The sequence below is a fragment of the Dipodomys spectabilis genome, unplaced genomic scaffold (assembly GCF_019054845.1).
Source record: "Dipodomys spectabilis isolate Male_0828 unplaced genomic scaffold, ASM1905484v1 ptg000369l, whole genome shotgun sequence".
Lineage (NCBI taxonomy): Eukaryota > Metazoa > Chordata > Mammalia > Rodentia > Heteromyidae > Dipodomys > Dipodomys spectabilis.
The window spans coordinates 400,550-427,831 of record NW_024871046.1 but is presented as its reverse complement, the minus strand read 5'-3'; the positions used below and the strand labels follow the sequence as shown (position 1 = coordinate 427,831).

Below are 27,282 nucleotides of genomic sequence, written 5' to 3'. Positions count from 1 at the left end.
ATATTATTGTGATATAAGTACCAAAAATGTTCTACCTAGATACATGGTTTTTCACCTTAGCTTAATTTAAAAGTGTAGTCAAGGGAACTGTTTATTGAGTAAAATATTTGAATACTCAAGTCTATTAAAGTCCTAAGAGATGGTATAACTATAGATGGGCCTTTTATAGGGATTAATAGCAAAACTGGGGTTCTCTGACAGGGTTAAAGCAAGTATTAATAGAATCAATCAGTCAGTCTTTTCTCTGAGCAGGTTCATTGATCCATCTCATCTTGGCTGAAGTAGACTAAGAAATGTATGGAGGCACTGTGATTTTGTTAAATTACAATTTTAATGAGGCAGCTATTTCATTTTTATCACAATTCAGTGGCTTAACTCACTAATTGTTCCAGTATGATGATCATCAGAAAGCTGAAGGATTCTGTAATCTACAAAGCATTTAATGTGTGCATACTTTTACATCATAGGAATTTCTTTTTATTTCCAAATTGTATGCTGCCAAAATAATCTTTTAAGAAGAGAATAATGAATATGAAGTTAATTATATCAAAACTTCATCATTTTCAATATCACAAAATGATAGCTCATTTTGTATTTAAAATGTATTTGGTTAAGATTAAACATCTAGAGACTTTAACTCTGAGGTTTAAATACTTAGTTCAAAGATACTTTGATCTCTTAATTATTCCCCTCATATTGTACACTGAAGCAATTATATTTATATTTATCATTAGCCAAGAAAATTAATATAGTAAAACTACTGATTTTGATGTTTGAAGAAATTATTTTCCTTAGTTTATTAAACACCTGTCTCTAAAATGATATGAAATTGATATTGAATGTGTGAAAAGCAAGTATTTCTAAAGACATTTCATAACAGAGAGGATATCCTTTAAATTTATTTTAGTTGTCAATAAGTCACCAGAGCCTAGGCACCACTTCTGGAAATAAATCATTCATTTAAGGAAAGCAGGAATGGACTAAGTTTCTCTTAGCATTTTCAGAAGGTTTTGATACTTTAAATTGATTTTCCTTGGGCTGGGAAGGTGATCAGTGGTAGAGTGCTTGCTTTGCATGCATGAGGCCCTGTGTTCGATTCCTCAGACCACATAAGCAGAAAAAGCTGAAAGTGGTGCTATGGCTCAAGTGGTAGAGTGCTAGCCTTGAGCTGAAGAGCTGAGCGACAGTGCCCAGGCCCAGAGTTCAGTCCCATGACCGACAAAAAAAAAAAAAAAAAAAGATTTTCCTTGGTGAATGCTACATTCATTTGCATAAATGGCAACCTTTCAACTTCATTTATCAAATGATGAATTCTTGGGTGGAAAAAAAAATAAAATTAAGTTTAAAGACCAATCTAATAATCTAATATAAAGAGGCAACTTTAAGTGAAGAGCCTTAACCACACTGAAGCATAAACAATTAGTACTAAAGGGGACATAGGCAGAAGGAATTTTTAAAATTAAAATTCTGCCCTGTGCTGCTGGATCTAATCTCTGTAGGTGACAAATAAGCCTGAAATTGAATTAGTTAACTTGGATCCTATTATTCAGTTTTCCAACTGTGTGGCTTGGCTCTATTATACACAACCAATGCATCTGGGAGTCAGAGATATGCCTTGTAAGAAATGATCTTTAAATCTGCCAAGTGAATCACTACTTTACTTTTGCAACCTAGATGAAATACCAAATGTGTACTCTGCTATAATTTCATAACACCGTAAACTCATAATGTTATTTTACTTCCAAACAAAAGTACTGGGCCAGTAACAACATTTAAACAAAATATCACTCACTTCACAAATGTCTTAGAAAGTTACAAAAAAAACTTTTTTTTAATTAAATAAAACATTTGTTTAAATGGCTTTTACAATAGAACCTCGATAGAACTGGACATATGAAAAAAATATATATACAGAGACAGTGTAATTTCATTCATCCATCAAGAGGAAAAATACTATGTTATTTTCAGGAAAACACACAGACTTGGGAAAAATTATGCTGAGTTAACTAAAGCTCAGAGAGAAAAAGGGCACATATTTTCTCTCATATGTGGATGTTATGTCTAAAATATGAGCATATATGAAAACATATACAGGGCTAAAAGCATGTCTACATGAACAAAATGACTAAAGTATGGTATGTGCAGCGATAGATTTCCACAGTGTGACCTCTTTGAACAATTGACAATTTAATTAAAATGAATACTAGGAACTTGAAACATATCTTGACTGAGAGAAGTGGGAGTTAAGAGGAAGAGGAAGGATGAATAGAGAGAGGTGGGAAAATAATCATAATACTCAATGTGAATGTGTGAAAATGTAACTTGAGGGGATGGGTGGGTTTGGGATGTATGAGGGTGGATCCCGTGGTGGGAGGGTCCTGACACTTATCTAGATGTATTGTACAGATAAATTGAGATGTTGAATAAAATTCTCTTGTACAACTATTTAAGGATAAACAGTGATGCAAAACTGAAACAAATATCTGTTTCCTTGTCCACTTCACACCATAGTAAGCATTAATTAAATATAGCACTGAACAGTAAAGTGAACAAGATAAAAAAGACTATTGTGTGTACCAAAACTAAAACTCAGTACATTTTCTTTAAGCATTTTAATATGTCATCTGAACTGTACCATTAGTAAACATGCAACATGTCCTTACATGAAATCAAATGAGACTTAAAAACTCAAGTATAAGTCCTTAAAAAAAATACGTAAAAAAAATACGTAAAAAAAATATACGTAAAGAACTAAATTGTCTAAGGCTATTGTCATATGACATGTTTTCTTAAGTGCCTGCTTAGATTAAGTGTTAACCCATTAGGTTTGAGAATATAAACTTGTAACCATTATTAATGCTTATGGTTTAGCATGATATGGAATGAAATGTCCAACATGTTTTTGTTAAGTGAATGACTTACTAGATCCAAAACAGTGAGTGGAGAAAAAAAAATTATTTAAACCCGGGCTATATATGTAGGAAGATCTATGGTTTCAAAATATAATGTCCATTAATCACCAAAAAATACAAAGAACAGAAGTCTCACCATATCTGGGTACATTTTGTTAAACATCCAAATGTCTCACTTCACAATCTAGCAGGAATTTTCCCAACTCTGAATGTTATCCATAGGCCTCATACAAACACACACACACACACACACACACACACACACACACACACACACACACACATATATCCTTAAATCCACTCTTTATGCATGTCCTCCCCTAAAATCACTATTTGGATTCTGAAAACATCCTATTAGTCAAAAGTGCTCCCAGAGCCTCAGTTCTAAGAAAAGCTTTCTCATTTTTTTAAGACATCTACACAATTATGTACATAACTTTAGTGTTACCATGAAATCCTATCCATAAAATTACCTAAGAGCCAAGTCCTCAAAGTAGTCTACTGCTTGCTCAGGTTGCTGAGCCTTAATCTAAGGTATACTTGTTTTGCTTCAACAAATCTTACTGTTAAAATATGTCTGGGACAAGCAGAAAAGGTCAGATAAGATGATGTTAAGCGAAATGAATCCCAAGATAGGGGCACAAGTGTTTTGTTTTGTTTTGTTTTGTTCTTCCTTGCTATTGTTTCTAATGCATTTATAAGGTACCATGTGATTTTTTTTGTTGCTTTGTATGTCCCTCCACCACTGTATAACCCTTGTTTTCACTGTTTTTGATGTTGGTATAACTTGGAGAGGCAAAGGAAAAAACAAATTGTTTAAATAGAGATACAGATTGACCAACAGCAACAATGAGATGTAAAAGACGCTGTCGAAAAAGGAACTTTACAATTTAGGCAGGGGTGGGGGTTGAGGAGTGGGGGGTGTAGCTGAGGAGGTGGGAGGGAAGGGATGTTAGGGGAAAAACAAAGGAGGAGGAAACAATGCTTGATAAGAAATGTACTCATTACCTTGCTCATGTAACTGTAACCCTTCTGTACAGTATTTTCACAATAAAAAACTTAATTAAAAAAATCTTCTATGCCTGGGTTCAGGTTCCAGTACTGGCACAAAAAATCCTCCGTTCTCTGTACAGGTACATTGTCTCTTAAATTTTCTTCAGTATGAACAAGAGTCTACCATTCTTTCTGTAGGTGGTAGTAGACTGATTCCTTACATTGAAACATATTGGAAAGATATTGAGAAAACTATCCACAAATTTCCCTGCTGCTGAATATGACATAACCTCATTTAAAATAGGTACAATTGCGCTAAACTTAGACATAAAACCTGAAGGGAAATTTTAACTCTTGTATATAAATATAAGTAAATATATATCTTTTCTATGTCTAATACCTCAGCAGGATGTAACATTTTAAGAAAAGTGAGATAAAAATTAACACGTGTTTTTTTTCTTTCTTTCTTTCTATTCTTTCTAACACATTTATAAAGTGATTGGTTTGTTGCTTTGTATGTCCTTTCCCCACAATATAACCCCTGTTTTCACTGTATTTAATGTTGGCATAATTTGGGGAGGGGAAAGGAAAAGAAATTGTTTAAGGATATAGGTGGACCCTTTGCTTCAACAAAATGTACAAAATGCTATGTTTAAAATGAACTTCACATCTTTGGTGGAAGGTAGGGAAGGGGGGAGGGAGGTGAGTAGTCATGGATATGGGAGGGAAGGGATGGTAGGGGAAAAACAAAGGAGGAAAGAACAATGCTTGATAAGAAATGCACTTATTGTCTTTCTCATGTAATTGTAGCCCCTCTGTACAGTATTTTCACAATAAAAACTTACTAAAAAATTAAAAAAATAAATTTGTTTTGTAAAAAAAATTTATGATTGTGGATGTCAATACTAAAAATAACAAGAAGCAATTAAAGAATTAATTTGTTTGTACTCTTATCATTCCAAACCTTAATTCACTATATAGCTATAGACAGAGCCATAACCCATGATTCCATCTTTCAGTTAAATATACATTAGACAGAAAGGTTCAGAGGAAGATGGCGGAGGAGAAGCTGAAGGCTAAACAAGCTCTCCCATAGAAAGCAGTTTTAGTGTTCCAGTGAACAGTCCTAGGCTAGAGAATCACACCAAGTGTGCCATCACAGTACAGAGAGTTTGGCTAGGGAGGGAAAATCCAGGCAAGGAGACACATCTGAGCATTTGCCAATAGCCTTAGCTGCGGCAGCAGCAGTGGCAGCAACAGGGGCCATAGCCACCATACTTACAGAGAAAGTCTGGGACAAAGCCACCAGACATGGCGGGTGAGCAGATTCTACTCAACACCAGCAAGAACTGACAAGGAACAGATATATTCATCCTGCAGATCGCAGACCAGAGATGATCCAGGAACCAAGACTGGCGTGAGTAGAACCCTGACGTCTTCATTCCTTCTCAGGGAGCAGAGGAGGAAAGGCCACCCTACCCCAACCACTGGAGATCTCCATCTTTGATAATGACAAAGGCCCGGATGAGCCTCCAATTCAGGCCTTGGAAGAAAACAAAAGAGTCATTTAGCAGGTCACAGAAACCTGACCTGACCTGCTACGGACAGCTCCACCCAGGGGAAAGTGACCCAGCCCAGGCAGATGTAGCTCAGCCCCCGGAGAAGTGACTTTCTTCACTAGGTAAACAGAGCCAGAGGCTGGTGCTCTCTATAGCAGCCAAGACAAACAATAGAAATACAATAAACATAAACCCTGAGAATGGCTCCAGGCTGAGCTCTGTGAGTGTCTCAGGAGCTAGCTCTTCAAGGAAAAGCTACAATCTGCTGAAAGGCCTCAACCCTACCCAGAACCTAGCCTCATCACAGCATCACCAAACTAGAGAAAACAGCCATCTCCCTCTTTTGTGATACTCAAGGCAGATCTCCTTCCCACTGAACTAGCCTGGGAGGAAGGTCACAAAATCCTGGGTAATGCAGAGCATTTTTCTGCCTGCTCAAACAAATTGACTTAAGAAACCAATCAAGCCACAGGAAAACCAAACACCACAAGCAGATCAGAGACTCCAACAAGAGACTGGTTACAGACATAGGGGAGATATGGGATCTTCCCACTCCCCCCCCCCCCCCAAAATAAAAACCAAGAAACTCTTTTTTGCACCTTCATTTTAATTTTTCATTTTTCTTAAAAAATTGTTTTCTATTAATCTTTTCTTTCCTCTCATAATTTTTATTTTAAGTGTATATGTGTGTGTGCTTTTTTTTTATCTCTTCTGAACTTTTGGTCCTTTTATTTTCTTTGTAATCCTTTTCATTTATTTTTCTCTTTATTTTTTGTGTGACTTAATTGATGTTCTGCTCATCCCCAGATATATACCCAATGACGTTTATTAGACCTTATAACCCATTGTGTATGCACTTAATCCAGAATTTATTACTCAATTCACAACCTCATAGACTTAAATTCTTTAAAAGCAGTATTATCCCCTTATACCTACATAATTTTCAAAAAACTAATTTCAAGAGTTTTTATTTTTTCATGTCTCCTTTCTATCCTTCCCCTCCTCTCATCTTATCCTTCTTCTCTCAATATCATTTCTTTAAAGTTACATAATTTTTAAGTATTACACTTTTTATATTTAAATTTTTCTACTTCAATTTTTTCTTCTTTTTTTTCTCTCCCTCCTATCATTCTGTCCAATCCATTTCTGTCTCTGAGCTTAGGACTTGGTTAAATTCAATCTCCTTTTACCTCTCCACATTCCTCTAATCCTAATTTTTCCCCACATTTCTCCCTAAACCTAATAATTTCTGGTTAGCTAAATTCTTCTTTGCTATTCTTAGCCCATTAATACATAGATATTTGACAATGAATAGATTATATCTGTTAAACTAGATTTTATCTGCAGCAATCTTTACTGTGCAACTACAGGACTCTGGTTGATGCTTGCCTTAAAACGGCGTTCTAGCACAAAATTGGTGTTACTTTCATACCAAATCAGAAGAACAAGCCAGAAAAACAAGAAAGATGGCAAGTCCGGGTATCTCAACTCCCACTCATGATAATCAGGTGACAGACAGTTAATGAATAATCCAGAGGAGAGTTCCCAAAAATTACTGATAAACATAGTGAATGAAAGATTGAAAAGCTGCAAAGGACACAGTGTGAGCATGATAGGGAGAAAGGGGAAGCAAACCAAAGATTGATATAGGAATCTCATGAGCATGAGGAAGCTACTCAAAGGTTGATACAGGACTTGCATGAGCAGGTTGAGGACAGTCAAAGAGAAATAAAGGAATTGTGTGAGCAGGTTAAGAATAGTAAAAGAGAAAGACAGGATTTGCATGAGCTGGATGAGAACAGTCAAAGAGAACTACAGAAATTGCATGAACGTGAGGAAGCTAATCAAAGAATAATACAGGAATTGCAAGAGAGGAATGAGAATAGAAAAAGATCAATAGGGGCATTCATGGAATCCACAAACAGGCAGCTGAAAGAACTCAGGGAGACCACAAAGGAAATGCTGAATGGAGCCAGACGGAAGGAATAGGAGACCAAGGAAACCATAACCAATCAACTAAGTGATTTGAAAATAAACACTGAACACCAAATTAAGGAAGTAAAGAAGTTCGTACAAGAGCTAAAACAAAGCTCCAACCAAAAATTTGAAGCTATCAAAGACGACCAATTAGAAGAAAAAGAAATAAAAAACAAAGTAGAAAGTCTTGACAGTAGGTTAGACCATGCAGAAGATCAAATCTCAGGAATTGAAAACAGCCTAAATATTTTTTTTGGTCGGTCATGGGGCTTGAACTATGGGCTTGGGTGCTGTCCCTCAGCTCTCCAGCTCAAGGCAAGTGCTCTACCAGCTGAGCCACAGAGCCACTTCTGGTTTTCTAGTGGTTGATTGGAGATAAGAGTCTCACTGACTTTCCTGCCTGGGCTGACTTTGAACCGTAAGCCTCAGATCTCAGCCTCTTGAGTAGCTAGGATTAGAGGCATGAGCCACTTGTGCCCAACCAACCTATATACTATAGAGAAAGAACATACAATTCTCCAAGAGAAATCCAAGAAATATGATATATATATTCAACATTTGAAAGACAACATCAGAAGGCCTAATCTGAGGATAATGCAAGTAGAAGAGCACCTAGAGAGAGAAGTTAGTGGTCTAGGAAATTTGTTTAACAGAATACTAGCAGAGAACTTCCCAAACATGCAAAAAGATAGCCCTATTCAGATACAATAAGCTTTTAGAATCCCAAATAGACCAGAACAGAACAGGACATCCCACCGTCACATTATAATCCACACAGGATCAATTCAGACCAAGGAAAAGAACCTTAAAGCAGTCAAGGAGAAAAGATCAATCACCTATAAAGGGAAACCAATTAGAATCACCTCAGATTTCTCAGCAGAGACAATTAAAGCAAGAAGAGCCTGGAATGATGTATGCCATACTCCAAAGACAAACAGCTATCAACCAAGAATACTGTACCCAGGTAAAGTCTCCTTCATAACAGTAGGTCAGATAAACACCTTCCATAGCAAAGAAAAACTGAAACAATATATCTCCACCAAACCAGCCCTACAAAAGATACTTAAAGATATCTTATACATAGAAAACCAACAAGACCACAATAAAGGCCAAGAAACTACACCCAAACGGAGAGTCCAAGAACCATAGGAAGAACCCAGTTGCTGCAGCCCCCAAGAAGGTGGATAACATGGAAGGAATTAAAAAACACCTCTCAGTCTTAACTCTCGACTTTAACAGACTTAACTCTCCAATTAAGTGACAGACTCGCTAGTTGGATTATAAAGCAAGATCCTTCTATCTGCTGCCTTAGAGAATTACAACTTGCCCATAAAACAAACACATTTTGAAAGTGAAAGGCTGAAACAAAAATCTACCAAGCAAATGGCCCCCATAAACACGTGGGAGTTGCAATTCTAATATCAGATAAAATAGACTTCAAATTAAAACTAGTGATTAGAGATAAGAAACGTCACAACACACTAATTAAGGGATATCTCATTCAGGAGGATATTAAAATTCTAAATTTCTATTCTCTAAACAATGGAGCACCCAAAACTATCCAAGAAACACTGCTTTCCCTCAAAGCTCACATAGATCCAAAGACATTAGTGGTTGGAAACGTTAACACACCACTATCCCCACTACATTGATCAACTCAGCAAAAACTCAACAGAGAAACCACAGATCTAAACAACTGCATCCATCAACTAGATTTAACAGACATCTACCAAATATTTCACCCAGCAGCATCAGAATATATGTTTCTCTCAGCAGCACACAGAACATTTTCCAAAATAGGCTACATTTTAGGTCCCAAAGCAAACGTCCAAATTCAGAAACATTGAAATTATAGAATTCAACACCAAAAGCTACCAAAGAATGTCCTTTAACACATGGAGGCTGAACAACACACCAGTGGGTCATGAAAGATATTAGATATTAGAAATGAAATTCAAGTGTTCATGATATTCTACAAAAATGAACACACAAATTACCAGCTCCTCTGGGATACAGAAAATGCAGTACTCAGAAGCAAGTTTATAGCTCTGAGTTCCTATATCAACAAATTGGAAAGATCTCAGACTAATAATTTAATGAGATATCTGAACCTCCTTGAAAAAGAGCAACAAGATAAACCCCAATCCAGTAGATGGAAAGAAATAATTAAAATTAAATCAGAATTAAATGAATTAGAATCTAAAAAAACCATAGAAAGAATCAACAAAACAAAGAGTGGGTTCTTCGAAAAATTAACAAAATAGACAGACCTTTAGCAAATCTTATCAGAAAAAGAAGAGAACACACCTAAATAAATAAACTCAGAGATGAGAATGGAAACATCACCACAGAAATAACCAAGATTCAGGACATTATAAGGGAATACTTCTCAAACCTTCATAAGTTTGAGAAGTTGGAAGAAATGGACCTTTTCCTAGCAAATATCGACATGCCTAACCTAAACCAAGATGAGTTAAACCATCTTAACAGGCCCATATCAAGCATTGAAATAGAAACAGCAATAAGAGACCTCTAATCTAAGAAAAGTCCGGGACCAGATGGATTTACAGCGGAATTCTACAAGGACTTCAAAGCACAGCTCACACCAATATGCCTCCAACTCTTCAATGAAATTGAAAAAGTACACTACTGAACTCATTCTATGAAGCCATCATAACTGTCATCCCCAGGGAATGAGGGACACATCAAAGACAGAGAATTGTAAACCTATTTCTTTGATAAACATTGATGCAAAACTTCTCAACAAAATTTTGGCCAATCAACTTCAACAGTTTATCCAAAAAATCATACACCACGATCAAACAGGAAGCACTTCAGGGATGCAAATTTGGTTCAATATATGCAAATCAATCAATAAAATTCATCACATCAAAAAGAGCGAGGATAAGAACCACATGGTTTTACCAATAGATGCAGAAAAAGCATTTGACAACATTCCTTTATGATGAAGGTTCTGGAAAACAAGGAAACCAGGGAACCTTCCTCAATACAATAAAGCCTGTATATTACAAACCTACAGCCAGCATTATACTTAATGGTGAAAAATTAAAGCCATTTCCACTTAACTCAGGAATGAGACAAGAATGTCCACTCTCTCCACTTCTCTTCAATTTAGTATTAAAATGCCTAGCTACAGCAATAAGGCAAGATGCAAACATAAAAGGGATCCAATTAGGGAAAGATGAAGTAAAACTCTCCCTCTCTGCAGATGACATGATCTTTTATTTAAAGAATCTCATGGACTCCACTCATAAATTACTCAAGCTGATTCAAAACTTTGGCAAAGAAGCAGGGTATAAAATTAACCCTCAAAAATCAATGGATTCTTTGTATGCCAACATTGAGATGAGGGCAGCTGAAATCAGAAAAGCAACTCCATTCGTAATAGCCCCACAAAAAATAAAATAACAGGAATTAACTTAACCAAAGAAGTGAAGGACCTCTATGATGAGAACTTTAAAAACCTGAAAAAGAAAATCAAAACAGAACTTAGAAAGTGGAAAATCCTCCCATGCTCCTGGATTAGAAGGATCACCTTGAAAATGGCAATAGTTCCCAAGGCTATCTGCAAATTCAACGTGATACCTATCAGTATTCCAACCTCATTCTTCAAGGATATAGAAGAGGGAATCCACAAATTCATATGGAACAATAAATGACCCCGAACAGCAAAAACGATACTCAACAGAAGGAACACTGCTGGAGAAATATTAATACCAAATTTCAAACTCTACTACAAAGCCACAGTAATCAAAACAGTTGGTACTGCCACAAGAACAGACCTCAGGACCAATGGAATAGAATTGAAAACCCAGAAATGAACCTACAGACCTATAGACATCTAATCTTTGATAAGGGAGCTAAAAAAGTAGAATGAAAGAAAGACAGCCTCTTCAGTAAATGGTTCTGAAAAAATTGGTTAATCACTTGTAGAAAACTAAAGCTAGATCTTTATATATCACCCTGCACCAAATCAACACCAAATGGATCAAAGACCTCGGAGTCAAAGCAGACACTCTGAAAACAGTACAGGATGGAAGATGAAAAACCCTAGGTCTCCTTGGCACAGGCCGAAATTTTCTTAAAAGAGATACAGAATCACAACAAATCAAAGAGAGTTTGGACAAATGGGATTGCATGAAATTGCAGAGCTTCTGCATGGCAAAGGACATAGATAGCAAGATCAATACAAAGCCCATGGGAGTAGGTCTTTGCTAGACATACAACCGACAAGGGTCTCATATCTAAAATATACCTGGAACTCAATAAATTAAGTCCTCCAACAACAAATCCTCAAAGAAACAACTGCCCAATAAATAAGTGGGCTAAAGACTTGAAGAGAAACCTCTGAAGAAGAAAGAAGGATGGCCAATGTACACATGAAGAAATGCTCACCCTCCCTAGCCATAAAAGAAATGCAAAATCAAAAGAACATTGAGATACCACCTCACCCCAGTTATAATGACTATAATCAAGAACTCTAGTAACAACAGATGCTGGAGGAGATGTGGACAAAAGGGAACATTACTACATCGTTGGTGGGAGTGTGAACTTGTTCAACCACTTAGGAAAGTAGTATGGAGGTTTCTCAAAAGACTCCACATAGAACTCCCCTATTACCCAGCAATCACATTTTTGGGCATTTACCCAAATGATCATAAACAAGACCACACTAAAGCTACCAGCACAACTATGTTTATTGTTGTGGGGCACATAGGTAGCAAAGATGGCGCTGAGAGGAAGTTAAGTGGCCAGAGCCCGAGTTGTTTAAATTACAATCTGATTGGATACCATGATCAGGTGTAGTGATGTCAGTGTGTGAACAGCTCATGGACAGCAGGGAAAGTATAAAAAGCTTAGGGGCATGATAGGGTCACCTTTACAGTATTTGGTTGGTTCCTTTTCCTCCCCTTTTATGCTGCGTGGTTTTTTTTGCTTAAAAAAAATGCTTGCTCTGTGATAATAAACGAATTCTTGCTTGACTTGACTCCCCACTGTGTCTGACTGTCTCCAAGGCTAAGGGAGACTTGGGAATGGACAAGCGGTGCACTTACCTTTCCTCGGACCCCGTCCATCTTCTGTGGGATGGAGGAATACTCAACATATTGTAGCATTATTTACCATAGCTAAGATATGGAACCAACCCAATGCCCCTCAGTAGATGAATGGATCAAGAAAATATGGTATATATACACAATGGAATTCTATGCCTCCATCAGAAAGAATGACATTGCCCCCTTTGTTAGGAAATGGAAAGACTTGGAAAAATTATATTAAGTGAAGTAAGCCAGGCCCAAAGAAACATAGGTCCCCTGGTTTCCCTTATTTGCAATAACTAGTATATGTCTGAGACAAGCAGAAACGGTCAGATAAGTTGATGTTAAAAGAAATGAACCCCAAGATAAGGATTCAAATGGTTTTTCTTTCATGCGATTGTTTCTAACTTATTTATAACATGATTTCTTTGTTGCTTTGTATGTCCCTCCCCCACTGTAAAACCCCTGTTTTCAATGTATTTGATGTTGGTATACTTTGTGGAGGGGAAAGAAAAAAAACAAATTGTTTACGGATACAGGTGGACCCATTGCAACAAGGAGATATACAAGACATTATATCCAAAAACGAACTTTACAATTTTGGTAGGTGGGACAGAGGGGGGGAGGGGAGAAAGTGCTGAGGGGGGGAGCGCTTTTGGGGGGGGGGGAGATGGGAAGGGATGAGAAGGGGAAATAAAGGAGGAGGCAACAATGCTTGATAAGAAATGTACTCATTACCTTGCCCATGTAATTTTAACCCCTCTGTATGGTATTTTCACAATAAAAAAAAAAATAAAATAAAATTTTCATTAAAAAATATATATACATTACACACATATAGTCCAAATGATGCTATTTCACTTGCATCATTTATCATCTTAAAATTTCGATGCGTTAACATTTGTGGTCCAGAGAAAAGTCTCACTTTTTGATACTTAAAACCTGCATCTTGTATATATATTTTTCTAATTTGAGGAGGGGAGGGGAAATAACAAAATGCTGAAATAAGAATACTGGTTGACCTATTGTAACAATGAGATGTACAAGACAATATGTTGAAAAAGAACTTTACAGTTTCGGGGGCGGGGAGGGAGGAATTGGGGAGGGGGTAAAGGGATGGTAGGGGAAAATCAAAGGAAGAGGTAACAATGCTTGATAGGAAATGTACTCATTACCTTACTCATGTAACTCTAACCTCTCTGTACAGTATTTTTGCAATGCAAACATATAAAAATATTAGTATGGCTATCTTTAAAATACAAGAAAACATAATCACAGAATAAGCTGAATTAATGCTTGAGAAGATACTAATATAACACAAATAGTTTTTCCACTCCTGTCAATTTAAATGTATGTGTATTAAACTTTTAGATGACCATAAAGTGAATTCTACTTCTGTTTTTATTATCAAACAAAAAACTTTTTATTTGTAAATGTATAGCAATAAAACTAGTTCCCAGATACATGTAATTTAGGAATCTAATTTCTCAAAATTCATTTTGTTTTATATAATATCAAGTTTTTTGAGCACTGAATTCTTGAATTATCTAAGAGCTGTAATTTGCTTGTAACATTCTTTAGAATTAGATACTAGAATGAAGTCATAGAAGTGGTCTAAATCTTTTCATCTTTTATGTGAAAATAACTAATTCTAGGAAAGCTAAATCCTCGCCTTAATTATTATAAATCCAAGTCAATTGAGCTTTCAACTCTAAAGCAAACATTTATTTTAATCAGAATTAATGACTATGTGAGAATTCATTTCTATAATGGATGATAAATTTGGATTGCATATAAGAATAGTGGTAATTTCTAAGCATGGCTTACATGGTATATTTAAATTAGACAATATGCTTTAAAAAACCCTACTCATTAAAAATATATTCCTGGATTAACCTTTCCTTTCAACACAATCCAATGTATTCTCATTCAGTTAGTCTTATGTGATATAAACAGCATATTGGCACCAACTGTGTAATTATATGACAATTTTGAGCATCCTTGGAAACTAAGTCAATTACTATATACCATAAACAATCAGACTTCCTCAAAGTTTTCCAAATACTTATTAATTAATAAAGACTTGAAAGTTGAGCAGGTAGGTAAAGGCCCTCAAATTTAGATTCTGAGAAAGCATAGTCCTAAGAAATTTTCCATTGATTAGTATAGCAAAATGAATACAGTGATAAGCAAAATGCAGTGAAACAGTTAATTTGTTCTTTGTCAGTTCAAATTTCTGGTAATGAATGAAAGAGGAAGGGAGCAGTGAACTAAAATCAATTTTAATGTCAATCTTCTTTTATGTATTTCCACAGATTTTTTAAGTCAGTACATTGCCAAGGAGTTAACTAATTAGCTTATAGAATGTTAAAATATCTCATGAAATAATTATCTGTATGCTAGCTGAAGTTTACAGTAGGAAAACCTTTACCACAATTTACAATATTCTCTTGATATTTTAAAAGAATTAAATAAGCTAGGTGCTGGTGGCTCATGCCTGTAAACCTAGCTAATCAGGAGGTTTTGATATGAGGATTGTGATTAGAAGCCAGTCCAGGCAGAAGAATCCATGAAACATTTTTTAGTAAAAGTAAATTGTCAGAGTTCAAGCCCCACACGGCTGACAAAAAGAAAAAAAAGTAAATTGTGCTTATATTTTAAATTGTTTCTTCTACAAATGCTGAATTGCTTTTTATTTTATTTTTTATTGTTATTGTAAAGGTGATGTACAGAAGAGACACAGTTACATAAGTAAGGTAATGAATATATTTCTTATTTAATAGTGTCACCTCTTCCCTTGTTTTCTCCCAGTTTTTCCCAGTGAGTATAACTCCTGCATTTGTTCACTTTTTGTCCCACCATTTCTGTGCCCTAAAATTAGGATATTCTACATTCTCAGAAACATATATAGCTGACAGAACATCATGTTAACTGAAATAAGCCAGGTACAGAAAGAAAAACACACCATGACCTGTGGGATCACTACAGCCCTGTGGGAACTGTGACTGGATACAAGAGATTTGATAGAGTGCTTGAAGTACAAATGACAACAGTGGAAAACCCTGGTTAGATTTTTTTATACTATATCCAAAGACACAGGATTATAAATGTTTAATCTTTTGTATTAATCTTTGTCAAAAGACAGAAGTCCTTCTATATACTTAGTGAGAAATTCCTAGATTCCTTACTAAAACTGCTGAAGTACTTTCTGAAATTTCTGTTATCTACCCTTTGGAATGTGAACATTTGTTTATTTTCCTGTAACTTTCTTGTTTGTCCTAAGCTAATTTGAATGGATAAAACAGAGGGTGGAATAGAGAATATCAGCTTAACCATATCTTCAGTTATACACATTTGTTGGCCTATCATGGTAATTGGAATATTAATTATGTAATAAATAATATTCTGAAATATACTATATGGATATTTCTTCATCCACTACCTCAGAATCTTTTGGTGGGAAGTAGCAATGACCTCATTTAAATATAGAATCTAAAAGTAGAACTTGCCAAACTGGAGAATACAATGGAGAGAATTTAGTCAAAAAGTACAAAATTTTAGTGAGACAAGATGAATAAATTCTAGAGATCTATCATACAGCATGACAATCTATTGTACAGTTGAAAATTGCAAAGATGTTAATATTTTACTTCAAAACTGAGGATTTGTTTTATGATTTAATCATTTCAGTTTACTTACATCAGAACATACTTTACACCATAAAGACATGTAATTTTGATATTTCAATTAAAGCTTCAAAATGCATTGTACAAAGAAGGTTCATAATTTTTTTCATATTTTATTTTGTAGTTAACTACTTATACAAAGTAGATGTAGGATCAGGTAGAGTAATGTTTGGGGGACTATGGTTTCTAAATGGCTTAAGTTAGTATAGTCACACACTGGTCTTCCCTGGTTTCCGCCTAATTTTACCACCATTATTTCTTAGTCTTCTTCCTTGAAATTCTATTATTTCCTATTTATGGGGGAAATGAACTAATTATAACGTTAGTAATAACAAAACCCTTCCATTCAGCCAGAATAATCCAAAGATTCCTCCCCACAAGGAGGTCACAAGACAGTTATACTAAGTACCCAGTATAAGAAAAAAAGAAAAGGTGTGCTGGACAATTAGCACGACCAATTACCACATGAGGGAAATCAGGTGGAGAAATAAAGCTCTTACATTAAATCACATTAATAGTAACAGATCCACAATTCAAAAATGTATGATTTTCAACGTTTATGCTTCTTTCTTCTTCTGCTCATTTCTAAATTGTATGCCCTCCTCTTAAGTGCCATATATAACAGAAATCCTTTTGCTTCAATGTTATAATTTCCTCTTTCAGATTATTAGAATTGAATAGATAGGATAGTACTGATTAAAAATCAGAACACCAAAAAACTAGAAAACTTTAGGAAATCCAAATGGATATTATAATATTCATAATCTAATGATAAACATAAATCCTGATGGTTATTATTTTTGCAGAGGAATAAATACTAAAAACAAAAGGGAAGTGTGCAGTCAAGAACTCAGTCTATATCCTGCAAACCTAAGAAAAGAGAGGGAAGGTGTGGAATGGAAGGAATGGGTAAGAATGTGGAAAAGGATTACATTGATCATGATGAACTGCATGCATAAGCTTCTTTGTTAAATGACAATGCCTTTGTACAACTACATAAAAATAATTTAAAAACAGAACAGAAATGAAAGACACTGATTACAAATGTGAAAGTTTATTAACGCTAATTATTGCTACTTCAAGAAGTAAAAATACCTCAATATAATTGATCAATAAAAAAAAATCAGTAACAAATTAATAAAAACAGCAATTTTAAAAGGTTCCATGAGCCAAGTACTGATAGATTATGCCTATAATACTACCTACTCAGAAGTCTGAGACCAACAATATCACAGTTTGAGGGCAGTCCAGGCAGAAAAGTTCATGAGACTCTGATTCCAAAATGACCAGCAAAAGGTAGAAAATAGAAAAAAGTCAGAAATTGAAATATATCTTGAATCACCAGCTGCACACGCAAGTAAACCAAGTGAGCATGAATCCTTGAGTTCAAACCATAAACCAAAAAAAGAGTAGATCCCACAAATATTTAGCACATTATGAAAAATAATTTCAAAATGTAGATAAAATGGACAAAATGATAGAAAAAAATAACCTCCCAAGGTAAGTCAAGGATATGTAGAAAATCTCAAAATTCTTATAATTATTGTAAAGATCAGTGGATTTTTTCCCAGAAAAATAAAACAGTTTAGATTTTTCTGATCAACTCTAATCAGACAGGATTTTAGATACGGATGATATTTTCCTCTGATGTTATCTGTGGATACTTTATGATGTAAATCAAATGGACCTTGCAGATATAATTGGTTAATAATAAACATATTCAGTCCTACAAGCTGTATGCTAGTGAATTCTGTATACAACCTGAAGAGCCTCAAAATGCATGCTCCCTTAAAGGCTTCAGACAATGTGATTCTGGTACTGTGAAATTCAGAGGAGAAATGAGCCCTACACACCAGAGTTCTTATTACAAAACTGTAGAAAAGTAAATGTACACTATTTTAAGTTGCTAAAATTTTACTAATAATTTGCTACAATAAACAAAAACCAATATAGACCTTTCCCTTAACACTTAACAAGTCAATGCTAAGAATTTCCAGGGAGAAAAAAGAGAAATTAGTTGGGCACTGGTGGCTCATGTCTGTAATCCTAGGTACTTAAGAGGCTGAGATCTGAGGATAGTGATGCAAAGCCAACACAAGCACAAGTCTGTGAGATTCTTATCTCCAATTAAGACCCAAAAAGTCTGAAAGTGGGACTAGCTCCAGTGGTAGAGTGCTAGACTTGAGCAAAAATCTCAGGGACAGTACTCAGGCTCTGAGTTCAACTCCAAGAACCAGCACACGCGCACACACACACACACACACACACACACAAATAAGAAAAAAAGATGAATTATTCTCATACTTATTTCATGCAGCTGATATGTTCTTGACACAAAAACTGGACAAGAAATGCCATAGCTACCTACATAGAATTGGAAAAATTAGGGAAGACCCAGTCATTGTGCTGCTAACTTCATTTCTCTATCCCAGCTTACTATAAGCAAACATCTCATGTTGACAATGAACTCTCTTGACTTTTCATATCCCTGGAGATTTTCTTATGTACAATCTGAACCTAGAAGTTCTTGTAGCTATAATCCATCATTACTGAATATATTAACTCTGTGATAAAATGTGGGGAAAACAGAGGCATTTTACATCCCATGATTATGAATGTGTATTTAATGATCCTTTGTCCCTCTGTCCTTTGGAATGTGACCTTTACAAATTCTTCTCCCTTTTTTCCTCCTTAGGTAAGAAAGAAGGCTAAAGGGGGACGAAATTGTGCTTTTCTCTCCCCTATGTCAAATAAGTACTTATTTCACTTCCCCTGGATCACTAGGGGCTTGTAAAATGCCAGTAGACTGGGCTCTGTTATTTGGTTTTCCATTCTGGTAAGGCATTGTTATTGAGGATAGAATGACCTGGGCATATTTCAAAAGTAATTACTTTTCATCCTCCCCTCCTACCAGAAATAGAAAGAGGGTTTTCTCTGATATTTATACTGTAAACCTTTTGGGGCTCCCGAACCAAAACAAATTTAAGGGAATACATAGATCCTCATTAAAACTGGGCCCTCAGAGATGCTAACTCTTGAAGTAGTCTGCACTATGTTTCCAAAAATTTATCATTTACAGTTTTATATTTACTCATAACAATTACAAACAGGGGGGAAAATTAGCCTTTGACACCTACAATACAAATGCAAAAGCAAACTAATGTCTAGCTATACAATCAACTCTCAAACTCAAGGGACAATTATCTCTACTTTATATACCGTGTCTGGCTATCACAGAAGATTGCAAGGTATACTATAAAGAATCAAACAAAGAAAAATCTCAGTATGAAGAAACAAGAGAAGCATCCAACCTGAACAGCTATGGCAGAGATTCTGGAAGCATCAGACTAGGACTAATTTTTATGAATTATGGCTAATATAGTAAAGGTGTTGTGTTAGACTTTTTCTGTGACAAATACCCATGAAAATCAACTTAAGAAAGATTTTATTTTCGGAAGGGATGGGAAGGGGAGACAAAGGAGGAGGCTACAATGTTTGATAGGAAATGTACTTATTATCTTACCCATGTAACTGTAACCCCTCTGTACAGTATTTTCACAATAAATAAAGAAAGATTTTATTTTGACTCAGAGGTTTTAATCCACAGTTAGCTATGAACCTGCAGAACATCATGGCACCAAGATGATAAAGAGCTAATGCTATCATTCTAGCTACTTGGAAGGTAAAAATCAGGAAGATTGCATTTCAGAGGTATCTTGAGGAAAAAGTTAATAAGACTTGATATCAACAAAAAAGCTCACATTGTGATATCTAACTGTCATCCCAGGTATGAGGGAAGAATAATTAGGAGGATCATGGTCTAAGGCCAGCCAAAGAAAAATGAGACACCACATCTGAAAAATGAAGCACAAAGGGCCGGTGTTATAGCTCAGGAGGTAGAGATATGTATTAGCAACTGTGAGATTCTGAGTTTAAAAATGAAATAAAGGTGATTTTTCAAATTATGAGCAGCTCTCTGTCAAGAAATTTGATGAAAGAAAGGTTAATTGATTAACTACATCTGTTCCTTGAAATACTCAAACTAGTAATATCCACAAGAGAAATAATTTAACTATGCTAAAATAATCACAAAAATTACAGCCATGTTGGGTGATGTACACTTGTAATCCCATCTATTTGGAAGGCTGAGGAAGAATGATCAAAGGTTTGAGTGCGGCCTGGACAACACCACAGGAAGCAAGGGAGGAAAGGAAAAAAGAAGGGAAGGTAACGTAATATTTTAAAACAGAAATCACAAGGCTCAGATGGTTTTCATGGGGGGAAGAAAATGTAACAATTCTCTGAAATATATTCTAGAAGACAGTGAAGAAATACACCCCAATTCACTCAATGAGGACAGCATTACATTATTCCCAATCAGATAAAGGTATTACAAAAAAGGAAAATTATAGTCTAATGACTCCCATGAACATTAATGCCAAATTCCTCAGCAAAATATTAGCAAAACGAATCCTACAATGTCTAAAAGTAACTATATATTTTGACCACATGGTATTCACTTTTAAGTATTATGTATATAAGATTGGCTCAACATTTGAATCAGCTTATACGATCAATCACATTAACAGGTAAAAGAACAAAAGTTCTATGATAGTATCAATAAATGCAGTAAAAAGGGGGGAGCAAAATCCAATACTTAATAACCAAAAATTCTAAGCAAATTAGGAATGGAGGTAATTATCTTTGAGACTAGAACCCCAATTCTGTGGGTTCCAATAGGTCAGATCCAGATATTTGGCTCAATATACCAATTAAAGAGCTGAGTAGCTGGATGCCAGTATCTCACATCTGAAATCCAAGCTACTTAGGAGGCTGAGATCTGAGACTTGCAGTTCAAAGCCAGCCCAGGAAGAACAGTCCATGAGATTCTTTTTTTTTAATTTTTATTTTTTTATTGTGAAAATACTGTACACAGAGGTTACAATTAGATGGACCAGATAATGAGTACATTTCTTATCAAGCATTGTAGCCTCCTCTTTTGTTTTCCCTTCCCATCCTTTCCCATCCTCCCCCCCCACACCCCCCATCCAATCCTCCCCACCCCCCCCCCCACCAAAGTTGTAAAGTTCGTTTTCGACATAACGACTTGTACTTCTTATTGTTGCAATGGGTCCACCTGTATTCCTATTTAAACGATTTGTTTTTCCCCTTCCCCTCCACAAATTATACCGACATCAAATACAGTGAAAGCAGGGGTTAATACTGTGGGGGAGGGACATACAAAGCAACAAAGAAATAATCTTATAAATGTGTTAGAAACAATCTCATGAAAGAAAAAAAACCATTTCTTATCTCCAAATAACCTCCAGAAAACCGGAAGTCATGCTGTGGCTCAAAGTGGTAGATCACTAGCCTTGAGACAGGAGCTCAGGGACAGAGCTCAGGTCCTGAGTTCAAGCCCTATGACAAAAAAAAAGAACTGAATAGTGGTTAGAGTGGGGAAAAAAAGAGATTTAGAAACACATCACCCCCATGCGGGAAGAAGGAGAAAAATTTCAGTTCAAGGTACTGACATCAGCTTTGGGTTTAGGAAAAGAATTGGAATGGGAGTGAGAGGTATAATTAAGTAGTCTCAGGCAAAATGTGGCTTGGTTGATCACTACCTCGGTTCCAATTTTGTCAAAGATTACAGAAGTTGTTATCACCGTCATCACTTGAAGAGAACAATTTAGTTACCATGAGATGATCACTTCTCCTCTAGGGTATAACAGCGGTATCATGAGTAGCTATTCTCATTGGGAGATCCCAACAAGACTCTACTTTTTCTTTAAAACAGTCCCTTGTCCCTGTTATGGATTAGCCCTGTTGTTGATATTAAAGGTGATGAAAAGAGAGAGACAGAAAGAGACCGAAAAAAGAAGGATGAAAAATGAAGAGGAAGGGACGCTAAAGCTTTCTCCAATATTTAGTTCATTTGTGAGTTCAGGTGAGGTTTTGGTACTTCTTAGTACAAGCATTTTCAGAATACTTAGTATACTGATGTTGATAAAGAACATTCACAAATTCCTCGTATGTCCCACATTTTGACTTAACAGCCTCCACCTTAGTTCCTCAGCCCTTTTATTGAAATCAGGTGACCAGACAGGACCTGGCTGAAATTGATAACTCCCACCCCTGCACCTTAAAGTCTCCATCTGCAGCAGCAGAATGCCTTCCACCCAGACCAAAACACACTGTTGCAATAAGTAAACCTTCTCTAACTACATGCTATCTTTGGCCCCAGCTGCAACTGCAGAGTATTCCGTGCTCTTAGTGGAATTTTCCATTCGTAGCCCTTGTCCCTATAAAGATAGCCCCTTTGCACAAAGACAAGCTTGCACTTAGCCTGAAAGGCACAGTCTTGTCAGCTTGCTAACAATAAACTTTGCTGTACGTGACTTAGTGTCTGTAGGGTCTTCTGGGCTGGAGCTTTCACAACTGTTAACATCATATTTTTATTTAAAATTTTTCATTATCTTTCAGTAGTACATAGGAGTTGATATTCAACAAGCAGTTTATGAATACAATGAATCTTTACTACTGTCAGCCCTTTTACATTCTCCTGCATCCCTCCCAACCCATGCCTTCCCTAAATTTTCTTAATCCTTTTTTTTTTTGGGGGGGGGTGTCCGGTCGTGGGTCCTGAACTCTGGGCCTGGGTGCTGTCCCTCAGCTCTTCAGCTCAAGGCTAGCTCTCTACCACTTGAGCCACAGCACCACTTCTGACTTTTTTCTTTTTGCTTATGTGGTGCTGAGGAATCGAACCCAGGGACTCATGCATGCAAGGCAAGTGTTCTACCACTGAGCCACCTTCCCAGCCCCCTAAATTTTCTTAATTCTGAAGGATATTCATTGGATTTTATGACTGCATTCTTCCCCACTTCTCTTCATAACATGATTTGGGGTTTTTTTGGTCAGTCCTAGGGCTTGAACTCAGGGCCTGGGTATTGTTCCTGAGCTTTTTCACTCAAGACTAACACTCAACCATTTTGAACCACAACACCACTTCTGGTTATCTGGTTGTTAATTGGAGATAAGAATCTCATGGGGACTTTGCTGCCCAGACTGGCTTCAAACTGTGATCCTTTGATCTCTGCTTCTTGAGTAGCTAGAATTATAGGCATGAGCCACCAACATAACATCATTCTTTTTTTCCCTATTTAGCAATATTTTATTTATTTTTTAAATTGTATTTTATTTTTATTGAAAAGGTAATGAGGGGGGTTATAGTTACATAAGTAAAGTAATGAGTACATTTGTTTTTAATCATTGTTACTCCATCCCTCATTATCTTCCACTTATCTCTCCCTATTCCCCTCCCCCACAAAGTTGAAATGTTAATATAGAACAAAGTGTCCAGTGAATATCAATGCTGTTTTGGTTGATCCTTTGTCCTGCTGTTTCGGTGATTCCCTTTCCCTTCCACATTTTGAATAATCTTATATACAAGACACAAGGCACAGAAAACTAAGAGAAAACTAAGAACAAACTACATACGGGGTCTAATAAGAACCTCTTGTTTCCATATATTGGAGTTCATATTGATATTCTTTACTATATATGGTCCTATGCACTAAACATTTGGGTCGTAACATCATTCTAAATGGTAACAAAATGAAGCAACTTTACAACTGGAGCAAGGCAAAAATATTCTGTCACAAGTCCTCATAAAGTCACATTTGAAGTCCTAACTAATGCAATAAGACATGTGAAGGAAATAAATGGTATACATATTTGGGAAAAAATGTAAGCATACTTTTATTTTTAGATGACATGATTTTTTTTAATGTAAAACAATCCCAAAATATCAATGACAAAATCTCCCAGACTGAGTGACTATAATCAAGTTTTAGGACAAAAAGTTAATATGAAAATTCCAATTATCTTCCTATGTAACAGCAATAGATAATTGAAATTTGAAATTAAAATTTATTTGTATTAGTGCAAAACAAATGAAACACAGGTATAAATGTAATATAAAATGAACCACATGTATAAGCAGAATGTGTAAACTGTGATGGTAAAAAAGAAAAATCTACATATCTAAAAATGAGGTATTTCATGTAGATGAATAGGTACGTTCAGTATTTTTTTTTCTGGCTCTGGGAATTGAACTCAGGGACTTACGCTTATTAGGCAGATATTCAAGAGTTCTACCCCTTGAGAAGCACACCCAATCAATTCCTTTTCAGTTTGTTTTCCAGATAGACTCACACTTTTCCCCAGACTAAACTTCAACTGAGATTTTCCTACTTCTGTACACTAAGTAGCTAGAAAAACAGATATGCCAAGCAATTAAATAAGGATAATATTTCCAACAAAATATAATCCTTGCCAGGCACCAGTGGCTTATACCTGTAATCTTGGCTACTCAGGAGGCTAGCCTGGGTTGCAAAATCCATGGACTCTTATCTCCAATAAACTACTAAAAAAGTCAGAAGTGGAGCTGTGGCTCAAGTGGTAGAGCACTAGCCTTAAGCGAGAGAAGAGAGAGCCTCATCCCTGTATTCAAGCCCCAGGACCAGCACGAAAAAAATAATTAGAAATCTGCTCTGAAACAGACTGGTAAGTGACAGAAAAGACTAGCCACAAATCACAATAAATTATTTGTAAATCATATTTGATAATGATGGGCTAGTATCCAAAAATACATAAAAAACTGTTAAAACTGATCAATGAGAAGATAAATAACCAAAATAGGAATAAACAAAGAAGCTGGAGGCCCAGGGCTTCCACTAATCAAGTGGTTGAGATCTGAGAATCACACTGTTTCATTCCCAGCACACTCAGAAAAGTCCATAAGTCTCTGTTTCAAATTAACCAGAAAAATGCCCAACTGGAGGTGTGGCTCAAATGGTAGAGCACGATCCAGAAGCAAATAAAGCTAAACAAGAGCTCAAACCATGGTACCAGCACCAAATTTTTTTTAAAAAAAAAGTTTGAGCAAATAAATTATGAAAGAAGATACATAGATTGAAAATAAGTATATGAAAAGATCTCCAATCCATACATTAAAAAATTGTAAATAAAAAGTTATATACTACTAAACGAGTTAAGTAAAAACAATTCGAAATACAGCACAAATTGCTGCAAGAATGTAAAACAATAAATCACACTCACCGAGGCTGAGGCAGGGTGGCTGTGGAAGCTGTGTCTTGATCCTGGCTCCGCACCTTGCCCCACCATGGTGATGCCCCAGAAGAGCTCCTGGTGCTCCTGACGGCCCTCCTGGCCACAGCCTAGAGCTACTTCATCAACATGGAGACGCACACCCAGAAGTGCTTCTTCGAGTGGGTCACCATGGGCACCAAGCTTGGCCTCATCTTTGAGACAGTGGAGGGAGACTTCATCGACATAAAAGTGTAAATCACAGGATGATAATAAAGATGTTGATAAAGGAGATCAAGAATCCAGCGGGAAGTACACGTTTGCTACGCACATGGATGGAATGTACAAGTTTGGTTTCAGTAACAGAATGTCTACCATGACTCCAAAAATAGTGATGTCCACTACGGAGATCAGGGAGGGTCCTGAAGACAAGAAATGGAGATGGAGGCTCCTCAGAACAACTTACAAGAAATGATGAATGAGTTGGCTGTGGCGATGGCAGCTGTAAAGCATGAACAGGAGTACATGGAAATCCAGCAGAGGATACACAGAGCCATAAACGACAACACAAACAACAGAATGGCCTTCTTGTCTTTCTTTGAGCTCTTGTTCTAGTTGCCATGACATTGGGACAGATCTAATACCTGAAGAGGTTTTCTTGTTTGTTTGTTTTAAATTCCAGAAGGTTGCTTGAAGGCCTTTTCCTGGAGATCCCAACTCATAACTCACTTTTTTACCAAAAAAGTGAAAAATAATGTAAATTGTAAAAATGGTAAATATAAATAAATGGTAAAAATAATGTCATTATTTTCTTAGTTATTTTCTTTTAATTTTTTTAAATGTGAAAATACCATACAGAGGGGTTACAATTACATGAGCAAGGTAATGAATATATTTCTAATCAAGCATTGTTGCATCGTCCTTTGTTTCCCCTTACCATCAAATGCCATCTCCCCCCCACCTGCCCACACCCCAACCCACCCCTTGCCAAATTTGTAAAATTCAGTTTTCTACATAACGACTTGTACATCTCATTGTTACAATGAATCAAAGTGTATCCCTATTTAAATAATTTGTTTTTTCCCTTCCCATCCACAAATTATAACAACATCAAATACAGTGGAAACAGGGGTTATACAGTGGGGGAGGGACATACAAAGCAACAAAGAAATATCTTATAAATATGTTAGACACAATAGCAAGAAAGAAAAATATTTGAGTCCTTATCTTGGGGTTCATTTCGCCTAACATCAACTTACCTGACCATTTCTGCTTGTCTCAGACATATACTAGTTATTGCAAATAAGGGAAACCATGGGACCTATGTTTCTTTAGGCCTGGCTTACTTCACTTAATATAATTTTTTCCAAGTCTTTCCATTTCCTAACAAAGGGGGCAATGTCATTCTTTCTGATGGAGGCATAGAATTCCATTGTGTAGATATACCACATTTTCTTGCTCCATTTATCTATTGAGGGGCATCTGGGTTGGTTCCCTATCTTAGGTATGGTAAATAATACTACAATAAACATATTTGTGCTGGTAGCAATATTATGGTCTTGTTTGTGATGATTTGGGTAAATGCCCAAAAATGGGATTGCTAGGTCATAGGGGAGAAACCTCCATACTACTTTCTAAGTGGTTGAACAAGTTTACACTCCCACCAACAATGTAGTAAGGGTCCCTTTTGTCCACATCTCCTCCAGCATCTGTTGTTATTAGAGTTCTTGATTATAGCCATTCTAACTGGGGTGAGGTGATATCTCAATGTTGTTTTGATTTGCATTTCTTTTATGGATAGGGAGGTTGAGCATTTCTTCATGTGTCTATTGTCCATCCTTTTTTCCTCTTCAGAGAAGTTTCTCTTTAAGTCTTTAGCCCACTTATTTATTGGGCAGTTGTTTCTTTGAGGATTTGTTGTTGGGGGATTTAATTTTTTTGAATTCCAGGTATTTTTTGATGTGAGGCCCTTGTCCATTGTATGGCTACT

The 27,282-nt window shown here is 36.1% G+C and overlaps 1 pseudogene; it reads left to right on the top strand.

The window, feature by feature from the left end:
- The window catches only part of LOC122096354, a 71,430-nt pseudogene extending 45,383 nt beyond the window's left edge, over positions 1 to 26,047 (top strand).
- Positions 26,048 to 27,282: the final 1,235 nt, after the last annotated feature.